Source organism: Scylla paramamosain, chromosome 21 (genome assembly GCF_035594125.1).
Source record: "Scylla paramamosain isolate STU-SP2022 chromosome 21, ASM3559412v1, whole genome shotgun sequence".
Classification (NCBI taxonomy): domain Eukaryota; kingdom Metazoa; phylum Arthropoda; class Malacostraca; order Decapoda; family Portunidae; genus Scylla; species Scylla paramamosain.
Window position 1 is genome coordinate 3,868,851 of NC_087171.1, and position 9,792 is coordinate 3,878,642.

Genomic DNA, 9,792 nt, shown 5'->3' on the forward strand with positions numbered 1-9,792 from the left:
TGCTGAGTGGCGATCCCCAGGCAGGGGGCTGTCCATTATTTTATCTCAGACCGGCAATTTCACACGGGCTGGTCTAGACAAACCACCACACATTCACACAGCATTAATAATAAGCTATCCATTTATCGATCTATCTATATATATCCAGACCGGCATTTTCACATTCGGTGGCCCAGACAAAGCACCACACACTCTATAGACAGTGATATTAATAATAATAATAATATATATATATATATATATATATATATATATATATATATATATATATATATATATATATATATATATATATATATATATATATATATATATATATATATATATATATATATATATATATATATATATATATATATACCAGTGGATACTTAGATGCTTCAGAATTTTCCCAGTACAGGTTTATTATATGGCTTATAAGAAAGCAATATGAATATATTTTTTATTAAGTTTAGGGAGGAAAAACAATGCAAAATAATAATAACAACAACAACAACAACAATAATAATAATAATAATAATAATAATAATAATAATAATAATAATAATAATAATAATAATAATAATAATACTTCATGGATACATCAGCTGATTAGGTCTCGGTCTTGGTCCCGGTGGCCAGTCACTCAGCCGGCAGCAGAAATATCCTGTTATTTGAGCATTTTCCGTATTTTGTGGCTATGTTTGGAGGAAATGGGATAACAGGGCAGGTACTCCATTCCAAAACGAGCATATTGAGGAGGCTGCGTTGGGAGAAGAAGAGATGATAAGGAGATACGAAGCGAACAGAGGTAAGAAGAAGCAGGATAAACTTGCAAAACAATATACAATTTTCTTATATTTTCAGTTTCTCTTTGTTCTTAGGTGTTTGCTGTGGCAGTCCTGTGGTTTAGCTGGTGTGTTCAGTATAGCGGCTGTGATAGCGTTCTGGTCATTTGTTCCACTTGTTCACCGCCCTGTGTTTCTAAATGTTTCCTGTGCAGCTGTTTTGTAGCTTGAACAGATGTTTCCTCTTTATCACGTTAGTACTTCCCAGATACAGGTTTTGTGAACATAACCTCACCTAACTAATTTCCAGACACTGACTGTTTATTTATCAGCAAAATATGATTTGTTTTTTATTGTTTTCAATCGTCGTCCAACTATAGACCTGTCAGCATAACTTAAGTTGATGATAAAATAATAGTTAGTAATTGTGAGAAGCATCATGGATCATTTAGACATGCATAACTTACAAATTAGTCACAGCATGGCTTCACGAAGGAGAAGTCTTGCCATTATTATTATACATATTCACCCATCTCATGACAAGAAAAAAAACATTGTTCTCAGTGAAGTATTTGGGTCACATATAACATAGTGGTGTGTTTCTTTACCATTGCAAATTGTTTGTTCCTGAGATATTAATTTTTATCAATTTACTGTTGAGGTAGGTTAAGTTTGGTTAAGTTTAGTTAGGTTTAGTTAGGTTTAATTAAGTTAGGTTAGTTTAGTTAATGTTTTTTTGTTATGAATTTCTGCTTATTTACATGTGTTTGGGGGTATATAAGAAAAATATATTTGCAACATAAATAGTTATTAGATTTATTCAAAGCACATCAAAATCTACCAGAAAAATGTAGTCTTGTCCAAAAATGTTACAGGTGAAAAATATAAATTTACTGCCTTGCCTTGTGGAGTTTTTATGGAAATATCTACATGGCGGCAGATAACAGATGACATCCAATACCTGGACTCAAATAAGGCATTTGACAAGGTACCTCATCACAGGCTCCTGAGAAAGGTTAGGGCACATGGTATAGATGGGAAGGCGTTAGTCTGGATAAGGTCATGAAAGGTGACAGAGTTATATTTAATGGTTCTAAATCTGAGTGAGGTCAAGTAATTGGTGGGATGCCATAGGGATCAGTTTTAGGACTATTAATGATTCTACTATATATCAATTATTTAAATAGTAGGGTTAATAGATGTTAGTAAATCTATAGATGACACGAAGATGAATAGATGAATTGGGTCAGATTCAGGTGCCATTGCCTTGCAGACAGACTTAGGTAAGATGAATAAGTGGAAGGCAAATGCAGTTTGACATTAACAAATGTAAAACACTTAACATAAAGAGTAGGAGAAACCCACACACTAAAGAAGGAAGCTCTGTTAAGTTCAGAGAACAAAAACAGATTGGTGAATTGTATTTAGGTCTGATCACCATCAGAGGATACAATGCATAGAGGCCAGAAATAAAGCAAATCAGGTATTAGAATGAATTTTTATGAGTATTGAAAGTAGAAGTCCTAAAGTAATATTTGTCACTGGTCAGACCGCATCTAGATTATGCTGTACAGTTGTGGCCCCCACAGTACAGGAACGATGTGAGTCTGTTAGAATCAATATAAAGGAGACTGACTAAAAGGATACAGGAGACGAGTATTCTTTACAAAATGAGACTTAAGCTTTTAAATTTACATTCCTTTGAGAGGCATAGGTTAAGAGGGAACCCGATAAAGGTCCTTGATTGGTATAGGGGATATAACAAGGGTGTCATAAGCAAAATTCTCAGGATCAGTCAGCAGGATAGAACAAGAAATATTGGGTTCAAGCTTGAAAAAGTTAGGTTTAAGAAAGATAGGAAGGAATTGTTTTTCAAATAGAGTGGTATATGAATGGAATAGACTCAGTAATCAGGTTTGTTAATGCTGAGTCATTACAAAGCTTTAAAAGAAGATTAGACAAATTTATGGGTGAGGATGATAGGTGGAGATAGGTAGGTATATTTCAGAGACTGCTACATGTGGGCCTGATGGTTTCTTGCATCTTCCCTTATTTTCTTATGTTAGCAATGAACTGAATTAATCTAAAACTTAATCTGACCTATCCTCAGATGAGCATGCTAATGTTATGCCAGTATTATTGCACATTGATGTTATTTCAATATTATCCCAGCTAACTCTTTCAGGAAATGTTTGTTGGTATTTTGTCCTCAAAGTACATACCTAACTCTGTCAATATCACTGATAAGTTGATGGTTTTTGTGGCCCAGCTGGTTTATTATGGCCTCTACCAGTCAGAGGCACACAGACACGATAGCCCCAGATTTTTTATATTTTTTTTTATTTATTTTATTTATTTATTTATTTATTTATTTTCTAGGAGGGACACCACCCAAGGCCAACAAAAATCCAATGAAAAAAAAAAGTCCATTGAGATGCCGGTCTCCAAATAGGGTCTGAAGCAGTAGTCAAAAATTGAAGGATAAGTGTCTTGAAACCTCCCTCTTGAAGGAATTTAAGTCATAGGAAGGTGGAAATACAGAAGCAGGCAGGGAGTTCCAGAGTTTACCAGAGAAATAGATGAATGACTGAGAATACTGGTTAACTCTTGCATTAGAGAGGTGGACAGAAAGGTGAGAGAAAGAAGAAAGTCTTGTGGAGTGAGGCCATGGGAGGAGGGGAGGCATGCAGTAGTTAGCAAGATCAGAGGAGCAGTTAGCATGATCAGAAGAGCTTTGAAGGAGACAAATCAGGAAAGCAAGAAAATAAGTGAGTTGGTCAGTGTAGCAAAGTCAACAAGATGGTGCTGCTGTGTGCACCACTAAAGAAAATAGTATCGTCGCCTGTGCTTAGGGGAATTTCTGGCTGCCCTTTGAAAACCACTCAGAAAACAGTGAGTGTGGTGAAGAGTTGTGTGAAGCCAACCCAGTGTGTGGCAGTAAGGCAAGACAAGGAAGTTTTTTGGGGATGGCCAGAGGTCTTCCTTGGCACAGATGACTTACCATTATAGAGACTGCCACATGTAGGTCTGACCACTTCTTTCAGCTTCCCTTTTTTTCTTATGTTGGCATTTTCTTGACAGTAACACACAGACACACCAACTCTGCCCTGTTGACTTCACTATACCAGATAACTTCCTTATTTCCTTGGCTTTGTGGCCTTACAGCTTCCCTTATTTTCTTGACAGTAATGCACACACCTGTACTGCACTGTTGACTTCACTGCTCCAACCAACTTACTATTTCCTTGGTTTTGTTGCCTGTCTCTTCACTCCAATTGTCTTGGCTGTCATGTTTGTGTGGCTTCAAGTGATACAGGTCTTACAAAACTAGCAAGGCCACTAAACCAAACTGTAACACAAAAAGTTGCTTTTGTGTATGGCCAGGAGCTTTGAGACAGCGTGACATCAAGCTAACACTGGAACTTTGTCTTGTATGCTATATTAAAGAAAAATAAGAGTAATAATTAAAAGTAAAAACAAAAAAGTGAACCAGATTTACCATATCTCAAACCTTTTTTTAGGCTTCTGGTAAACTCTGAAACTCCATCTCCTTCTGTATTTCCCCTTCCCTATGACTTGATATTTTTCAAGGAGAGGGTGGTTTCAAGATACTTCTCATATAATTTTGGATAATCCTTTTAACTACACTGGCATGCACTTTGTTGGCCTTTTTTTTTCAGCCTCTTTGTTTCCATCAGCCTAAGTTCTTCCTACAAAGCCATAAAATACTGACTTAGTTTAGTGTTTAATGTTGTGACAATACTCTTGGATGTTTCTCTCATTCCCACTTTGGGCTTTTCATTGTTTGAATCAGCATTAGTGCAGAGTTGACATAGAAAGGAAAGAAAAAGAATTGTGTATATACATATCAACTCCATGTCATTTCCACAGATGAGAAATGCCTTTGAGCACTGGTGGTGATGTCCTGAGGTCACTGCAACCACCACCAGTACAAGGGCAGGTCTGCTCTTAACCACAGCAAGGAAGAAGCTGGTGAGAGACAGCTTTGTGTAAGAGAGAGATTGTGTTTATGCATGTAGGAATAATTAAGCATATAGGAATAATTAAGGAATCATTAAATAGTATAAGGGAAGGGAGACATTATAAGTAGTAAGGATGATGTAAGCAGAATTATTGGCCTTTAATCAAGAAAAAATAAAGTAATGCTTTCAGGTTTATATTTGATAAGAGATAATGTGATAGACTGTTGGTGCAAATGTGATAGATAATGTGGTAGACTGTTGGTGCAAATGTGATAGATAATGTGGTAGACTGTTGGTGCAAATGTGGTATTGTCTATTGTCAAACTTGCAAACCTAGTTAACATCAAACCTGTTAAATAAGTATAAATTGTCTAATTTATTTACTTTTCACCATGTCACATGTCAGTGCTCCCAAGATGATCAAGACTTCAGACATGTCAAAGTTGGATTGCTAATCACACAAGCTGGCACACCAGGGCAGAATCCACTACTTGTGTGTAAGCATCCAGCTCACCCAGATATGAAGCATTGAAATGATACTACAGGTCGTGCATGACCTTGACATTAATAGCAATATTGTCAAAGAATTGACATTAATAAATTCAAGGCATTTTATTTAATCCAATAACTATTAATGTCATAATAAATTCAAGGCATTTTATTTAATCCAATAAATTATTGGCGCATTTTATTTTATAATTATCCAATAAATTATTGGGATGGGCAAATAAATTATTGGGGACAGGGACAAAGTCAATTATACCTGGGACATGGACAATTTATTGGGTCTGGACACATGACGTCAATTATACCTCAAAGAGTCTCCGGAGAAATATAAAACACATTATACCTCAAGGAGTCTCCAGAGAAACACAAAACACAAACTCAGAAGAAAATTTATTTATTTAAAAAAAAAAAAAAAAAAAAAAAAAAAAGTTTCTGTGGTGAGAGTCTCACGAACTCTTAACAGTGGCACAGTAATCAGCATCAACAGCTTCTCAAGGCCAGTGTACAATAATTGTGCTTTAAGGCGACCATCCAAACCCTCACTGGAATGAACAGCCGCCACTACAGTGACCTAGAATTGGCAGTAGTCCACCTTGGCAGTTGTGGTAGTGGTGGTTGTTCATTCATCTGGCCAGCAACATGACAGGAGTTGATCTGGGTCACTAAGACGTGGGTTCATCAAGGCAGCAACATCATTTCCATCTTGCACAGCACCGTGGGGTTTCATCTGCAAGCAGCAACATGATGGGGGTTCGTTATCTCACACGGCATAGTTGGCTTCATCTGAGTCAACAACATATGGGTTTAATCTTATGCCAGCTAGGAGTTAAAAGGTTTCAGTAACCTGTCCTAAACAAGTGATCGCTCATTATTTGAAATTTGTACCTCTTGTATATTTTCGTAGGTTTTCATTTTACAGACCTAAATAGTATGTTCTTGATTTTGATTTTACAGATGGCTCAGGATTACTCTTAGCCAGGCCTTTGTATCTGCAGCTCCTGTAGAGAGAGAGAGAGAGAGAGGCAGTATCTCTCACACCACTAGTTCTTACATCTGGCACACCACATTTTCTCCAGGAACACTTTCACAGTCTCAATCATCCTTTCATTCATATCTCCACATAGTCCCAGCAGCAACACCATCCACTCCTTCCTATCTTCTCCACTTTGACATCCCCCAATTCCGTCAGCACCACTTGCATCATCTCATACCTGTCTCTGGCATACTTCACACTCTAGCATCACTTGTTCCAGCATCTCCTCTCCCATGTCACACATCAGGTACACTTTGCTGCAAGACTCAGACCATCTGTAACTCCTTGCATTCATATCCATACACTGAGCCCTTGCTTGAAACAGACCACCACCACCCAGGCTTCCCTCATACCACCTTTCATACCTTTTTGTCTATACCATTCCAAAGTACTCTTATTCTTCCATTCACTCAGTCCCACACATTTCACTACCCTGTATCTCACCCTTCCACTTTCTTACATCCCACTCTAAACCCTCTCCATTTCTAACAATCATAATCCAGTCACTCTCAACATGTCTCCCCTCTAACCACTGAAAGGCACAACTAGTTTTCAAGCCACTCTTTACTACTATCTTAATACATTTCTTCCCCAACCTGCTATTCCTAACACCCCATAGAAACACCTTTCTCGCTTGTCTTGCATTATCTACTCGCTCTAGTCTAGCATTGTACTTCAAGGTTACATTTACGTGTCTCTAAAAGTACTCCAGCCCATGTTTCCTCTCAAAACCTCTATCATTGCATACCTTGGTGCATTCAGTGCTATTCTTGCTACTCTATTCTACCCTACTTCTAATTTTTCTAGTTAATTTTCAATCCAAAATTGAAACAAAATCACATCCATACCATACCACAATGCTCCGAATAGCCATGTTCTACCATACTTCTCACAGCACGTCACATTTACTTGCTCTCATCCTTGCTGCACTTTTCAGTCAAACCCCCCACTGGTTCACCATGCCCATCTTTTTTTTCTTCCCTTTCACATGGCCATTTGGACTCATCCACATCCCCAGGTACTTGTTAAGTTGTATTCATCCAACAGTTGCAACTTATTTATCCCAGTCAACACACTAAATTTCTTTCATCATTCTGATCTATTTACTATCACCACCTTGTTTTCTCATTGCCAAATCTCTCCTAAATCTCATTCCTAAGTCTCTTCTATACCCATCAGCAACATCTAACAATTAAATAAAATTTGGACCTCCTCTGCAGATTCACTCATTAGCATATAAAAGCACACACATAATTCCCCACACTTGCTCTGTATACAAGTTTAAAAGGGTTGGTGACAATATACATCCTTGTCTAACTCCTCCATTCTTCATCCAGTCTGTTTCTGTCTTCTAGTCAGTATTTACCCGTGTCCTTATACATACTAAACATTATGTTGACTATCCTTGCACTCAACCCAGTCTTTTTTGTGTCAAATAACTACAATTTACAGTCTTTTCTGTGTCAAATAACTACAATTTACCTCCATCCTTCTTTCAATCATTTCACTTACCACAAACTTGAAGACTCACCAATTCAATCAATCTTAATTTTAACCGAGCTGTGAAAATAGTTTATGGTGTCTTACCCAACACCACATCGTCACCGCAGAACATAGTAGTCCAAACCTGGAAAAAAAAAAACTTAAATTAAAGCATCGAATTAATGCTACGGAGACATACTCCAAGCGAACTGTATGCGGCACTAAGGCTGTGATGACGACTACGCATTACACCAAAAAACGGTAAGTATATACAGGGTGCTTTTTAGCAATATTTTCAAATTAGGACCAAACTTGACATTACGACACACCTAACAAAAACATCAAGTAATATGAATAATAACTATCAATCAGTGCACACCGGGAAACCATGTTAACAGTAGTTAACCAAACTCAAGACCTCACAACATAACATACGTTACACACAAAATAAATGTATTATTTAAATACTATGAATATGAATAATAAAAGGTAGGAACTCTGACAACTGCAGTGTCTAACATACGTTACACACAAAATAAATGTATTATTTAAATACTATGAATATGAATAATAAAAGGTAGGAACTCTGACAACTGCAGTGTCTACCACCGAAAAATTAAGTTTTTTTTTAAGTGCTTAAAAAGCCGTTCCTTAATCTGTACTGCTTCACTTGATGTGTGATAGCCATTCGCTATGTGGTTAGCGAAGATTTAGTACACTGCATGGAATTGATATCGGTAAAACAAACTGATTAATTTAATAGTAAACAAAAGTAACTATTACGCCCATTAATATAACCGCCAGTCATTCAGTGCGTGGAGCTCACTATCTGAATGACGAGCGGGAGGTATGGGTAGCAGGTGTTCAATTTGTTTCACATGATTAATTTAATAGTAAACAAAAGTAACTATTACGCTCATTAATATAATCGCCAGTCATTCAATGCGTAGAGCTCACTATCTGAATGACGAGCGGGAGGTATGGGCAGCAGGTGTTCAGTTTGTTTCACATTGGATGGGCTACGGCTCCGTACACTATTCTTTATCTCATCAATGGTTCACTTTTATGCATTTCAATGTAGATTCAGGTTGATTCGTGAAGCAATAGCGAGTTTCCTTGGTGTTATTTAAAATCACCCTGCATACAAATGAAATACACTACTCAGTAAATTTTACGATTAACACAAAAGGAAAAAGATTTGCATGATAGCTGAGGCAGAGTTTACCACCGCTCTTCCGCCAGCCACAGGGTACCTACGAGTCAGGGACAATAATGAAGAGAAAAAAAAATAGATCATTCAACCTACATGACCGGTAATTTGTGCTGTACACACCAGCACAGCATAATAATTGCGCCATGAAACGTGAAAGACAACCAGCGTGTCTCTTTAACTAGTGCCCTTCAAGTACACAGGCTGTCCTTGGTACCAATGTGCGTAACAACTATTCCCAAACCTAGTCGTTAGGTGCACTGTCCATCCATCCAGTTGTCTAATGGTTGTTTGCGTAGTCTTATAATTTTTATCACTTGAACAAACGCAAGTAAGAGTAGCTGCAAGAAGCTGCCAGGCATACACGTGCTTTGTTAAAACTACATGTATGGCCAAGGTTGTTCGCTGGACACGGCAGATACAGTGTCCCTCCCACCCTCTATAGTCATGGCTATAGTCATGGCAATGCCCTTCCCCTCCACTTGCTGCCGTTTGCCACATCTGTGAGGCGGATTTATGATACCTATTAATGCACCGCTATGTGAATCCACCAACCTGTCAGTGTACGTGTATCTGGTTCCATTGCACCACTTGCATGCCCTCGACTTGACGGTCGTTAGCCTCACGCCATAACTAAACTAGTATAATATGAAAACCACTTTTTTTTTTAATAAAAAAAACCCTTGACATTACCGTCTTCTTGCATACATAGGGCATTCATAGACTGTTCTCAAAGACTGGATGAAAAATAGTGTTATTCTGGGTAGTTTTCTAATTTATAAATACAGAATACTTGTTAAACCATTATTT

General features: G+C 37.5%; 2 long non-coding RNA genes across 3 annotated transcripts; one reads left to right on the top strand and one right to left on the bottom strand.

Moving 5' to 3' along the window:
* Positions 1 to 587: 587 nt before the first annotated feature.
* Positions 588 to 5,436, top strand: LOC135110877 (uncharacterized). Its single transcript, XR_010273476.1, has 3 exons — positions 588 to 790; positions 4,659 to 4,760; positions 5,157 to 5,436. It is a non-coding gene; the product is annotated as an uncharacterized LOC135110877 (long non-coding RNA).
* A 226-nt stretch (positions 5,437 to 5,662) lies between these two features.
* LOC135110878 (uncharacterized) lies at positions 5,663 to 9,610 on the bottom strand. Of its 2 annotated transcripts, none has more exons than XR_010273477.1 (4): positions 9,538 to 9,610; positions 7,803 to 7,917; positions 6,179 to 6,255; positions 5,663 to 5,984 (listed from the first exon to the last, which is right to left on the bottom strand). It is a non-coding gene; the product is annotated as an uncharacterized LOC135110878 (long non-coding RNA). The 2 variants fall into 2 exon arrangements; XR_010273478.1 differs by having other exon boundaries at positions 7,878 to 7,917; positions 9,538 to 9,592.
* Positions 9,611 to 9,792: the final 182 nt, after the last annotated feature.